The following is a 4,367-nucleotide window of genomic DNA, read 5'->3' on the forward strand; positions in this document are numbered from 1 at the left end:
GTCAGCTCACTTCAGGGAATGGGGGAAATCAATGTTGTTCCAATGACCATTTGGAAAGGATATTGATCAGGGGTCAGCAAACGTTTCCAGCAGGGGGCCGGTCCACTGTCCCTCAGACCTTGTGGGGGGCCGGACTATATTTTTTGGGGGGGAAATATGAATGAATTCCTATGCCCCATAAATAACCCAGAGATGCATTTTAAATAAAAGGACACATTCTACTCATAAAAACACGCTGATTCCTGGACCATTGACAGGCCGGATTTAGAAGGTGATTGGGCCGGATCTGGCCCCCGGGCCTTAGTTTGCCTACCCATGGTCCCGATGATATGTTTTTATTTGAGGATTATTCAAGGTGCAGGTTCCAACCCACACCAATGGCCATCCCTATCCGCAGTAGGTTTTGGGGGTGTTTTTTGCCATCATATAAGCAACTAATCACTCTTGTTTTAATGCATTTACACTTCCATACATGCACAGAAATACAAATTTGTTCACTTTTAAGGTGTTGCAAAGTTGGATTTTTTCTGTTTTTGTTTTTGCTGCAGCGGACTAAAGTGACTATCCCTCTAAAAGAGGATTGGACAAATAACGCCAAGGCTGCAGGTTTGATCCCTGTATGGCATAGCTGCTTATACCTGCAGTGCAGGAGGGTTTGACTAGATGATCCTCAGGGTCCCTTTCAACTCTACACTTCTATGAAATTCATGGATAAGGCTGTCGGTGCATTTTAACCTGTATTTTAATTTGTGTGTTTTTTTGTTTTTCTTACTATGTTTTTACTGAAATTTTATTGGTGTTAGCTGCCCTGAGCCGGGGAGGGCGGGGTATAAATAAAAATTATTATTATTATTATTACTATTATTATTAGCCATGTGCTGCTTCCACTGTGATAGGCAGAATGTCTTTGAAAGCCAATTGCTGGGAATCGCAGTTGGGGAGAATTGCTGTTGCAATCAGTTACTGCTTGCGAGTTTCCCAAGAGGCACTGAGTTGGCTACACGAGAACAGGATGCTGGGGCTAAATGGGGCATTTGGCCTGATCCGCCAGGGCCCCTTTTATGCTCTGGAAATGGCCGTTCTGCATCCATTTGTCCATTATTTTTTTTCTTTGAGAGAGGACCTCTTTGTAAAATGCTTGTTCTCATATGAACATCTTACAGTTCAACTCCCTCCCTCTTCTCATCAGGGCCTGAAATTGCACATTGCTGAGTCTCCTGTTATATCTTTACTCTCTCTGCGCTAGCTTCTCCGCCGATTTAAAAGCCATGTAGATGTTTGTTCTTCCAGCTAAAGGGAGCATTTGCAAAGCGCTTGGTGCCGTGTTATGTACGGTTCAAAGATATCACGTCCTCCAATATTTCTCCGATGAAAATAAGGATGTCCTATTTAATAATAATAATATTTTTTTTATATACCCTGCCCATCTGACTAGGTTGTTGTTCATTAAATTTGTATATTGCCGTATACCTGTAAAGAGGCGCTTCACAACAGAAAATTACAATTAAAAAAACACAAAACACATAACAAAAATAAGGACAAAGAGAACCCAATAACTCCTCCCACTTCCACAACATATTTAAAACCAGGCAGAGGGCCTTATCAGTAGTTGTACCTGCCTTGCAGAACGCCCTCCCATCAGATGTGAAGGAAATAAACAGCTATCTGACTTTTAGAAGACATCTGAAGGCATCCCTGTTTAGGGAAGTTTTTAATGTTTGATGTTTTATCGTGTTTTTAATATTTTGTTGGGAGGCGCCCAGAGTAGCTGGGGAAACCCAGCCAGATGGGAGGGGTATAAATAATAAATTATTATTATTATTATTATCATCATCATATGAAGGGGAACATCTTTTCCTGGCACCTAAAGGTGTACAATGAAGATGCCAGGCCAGTCTCCCTGGGGTCCCACAAACTGCTAGCACCTTGTGTAAGGCTTGTGCAAGCAAAAATGTTTTCAGCAGGCATTGAAAAGAGCAGAGAGAAGGCACCTGCCTGATGTCAATAGGCAGGGAGTTCCGAAGGTTGTGCGCTGCCACACTAGAGGATAAATTTCTTACAAATACGGGATAAGCTGCAGCTGTCACAATACCAGTTCCCACCACCTGACTCAGTATTGCTGGCTCAGACTGGCAGCAACACCCCGAAGTCTCAAGCATGGAAGGCTCTCTTTCCCATCACTAGGTATCTGCCCCCATTTAACTAGAGACTAAAACTTCTGTTGGCAAACATGCCGAGTTACTTGCGCTGTGCACACTACGCAAAAAATACACATTTAAAGCATATTATTTCCAATTCTGTTGCAGCATTCGAGGAACTTCAGTAATAGTTGCAAGGCAGATATAAGAAATTAGGTTTATTAAGAATAAGTTTAATTATGATAAAAGTGTGTATTGGCAATAAGTAATATGAAATTGAAATAGGGAATAGACGGGAGGTTGGGTCTTTAGTGTCAAGACCAATATATGTTTTATTGTTTGCTAAGAAAATTATGTGTCTATGGTTATTCCTGTGTGTAATTTGGTATTTGTGTTTTGTTTTTTTCTTGTTGTATCAATAAAAACTAAGAAATAAATAATTAAAAAAAGCATATTATTTCCCCCAAAGAATCCTGGGAGTTTTCGCCACACAGAGCTGCAATTCTCAGCACCCTTACCAAGCTAAAGTTCCCGTGATTCTTTGTGTGGGGGGGGGAGAGGAAGGAATAACATGATTATTTAAATTCATGGGGTGCCCAGGTCAGAACCAACTCCAGCTACCCTGGGCGAACAAGGGGGGCTATTGGCTTCAGTATCCAAGTAGAACCTCCAGCTCCAGCAACACTATACCTCCAAACCCTAGAGAGGCAACCAAACAGAGGAAGGCCGCCGTCTACACATGCCCTGCTTGCGAGGTTCCAGAGGATGCTACTTGGGGAAATATAATATGCGACGTGGCCTGGTCCACAAATGCTGCAGCCATTCTGAGAGGTTTGTTCTGCGGGAAGGAAGAGGCAGCGAAAGCCCAGCAGCTCCAGCTTTTAGCTCTCCTCTCCTGCCATCAAGACAGCTCCCCAGAGGCCCTCCGTTGCTGCTTAATGGATGATGCTCCTCCACCAGCCGCAGCCCAGCTCCTTCCCCGCCCTACGCTAAGTGCAGCTCGCCGGAGCTGGCGGAAACCCCAAATGGGCCAGGCCCGGTGGCTCCCTGCTCATCCGCCACCCCCCAACTGCCTCCCCCGTTCCCTGGCACCAGTGGGAAACGGCCAGGCAGGTGGTGGCAATAGATGCCAAAAAGTCTTTTCATGAAACAGCAGCCGGGGCTCCCAGGCTTCCAAGCAAAGCGAGAGCCATTAGCCTCACCCCCCCCCAACGTGTCTTATTTATTGAAATCGATGCCAGCAGGGCTCAGATCCGCCTGACAACAACAACAACACCCTGTGTGACCAGGAAGGTCTTCTCTGGGGTTTTCGGATGTGTGGGGGTTCTCTGAAGCAGCGGTGGGGTGGCAAAGGCAGGGCCCCTCCTTCGTGGTTAAGTCACAGCCTCTTCTTAATATTCTGCAACCTTCCAAGATTACACATTCAATCTTATAATTATGCAATAATAGTCGCCAGGGATGTAGAGTGGTACCTCGGGTTACAGACGCTTCAGGTTACAGACTCCACTAACCCAGAAATAGTACCTCGGGTTAAGAATTTTGCTTCAGGATGAGAACAGAACATAGCTGTCAACTTTCAGATTTGAAAATAAGGGATCAGCAGGCTCGAAAATAAGGGATCAGCAGCCTCACCTGTCCCGGGGACAGTCTACAGGATATCTAACAATCTGGGATAACAGCAGGAAGCGGCGGGAAACGGCGCTGGAATAAGGGAATTTCCCGCAAAAAAGGGAAGGTTGACAGCTATGGAACAGAAATCTTGCAACAGCAGCAGTGGGAGGCCCCATTAGCTAAAGTGGTGCTTCAGGTTAAGAACAGTTTCAGGTTAAGAACGGACCTCCAGAACGAATTAAGTTCTTAACCCGAGGTACCACTGTACTGCAACGGATCAGTGCAGATCTCTAGGTGGGCTCACGTACTCAGAAGATGAACTCAAGTTGTTGAAACTGAAACCTTGCTGAACATGCATTTGGCGTCTTAGCAAACAAAGGATGCTGAAGAGAACAGATAGATAAAAATGGCTTCTTGGGTTTCTGCAGAGAAACAACTTGCTGTATGGTAAGCCACCCAGCTGGGAAAACCCAGGCAGATGAGTGGGGTATAAATAATAAAATTGTTGTTGTTGTTAGGGTGGCAGGACAAAGGCTGGCGTTACAATCAGGAAAGCTAACGCAATATGGTCCCCTGGCCCCCCCCAAAGCCCCTTATACATCAGTCCAGGAGACCAGC

The sequence above is a fragment of the Podarcis gaigeae genome, assembly GCF_964106915.1.
Source record: "Podarcis gaigeae genome assembly, chromosome: 16".
NCBI lineage: Eukaryota > Metazoa > Chordata > Lepidosauria > Squamata > Lacertidae > Podarcis > Podarcis gaigeae.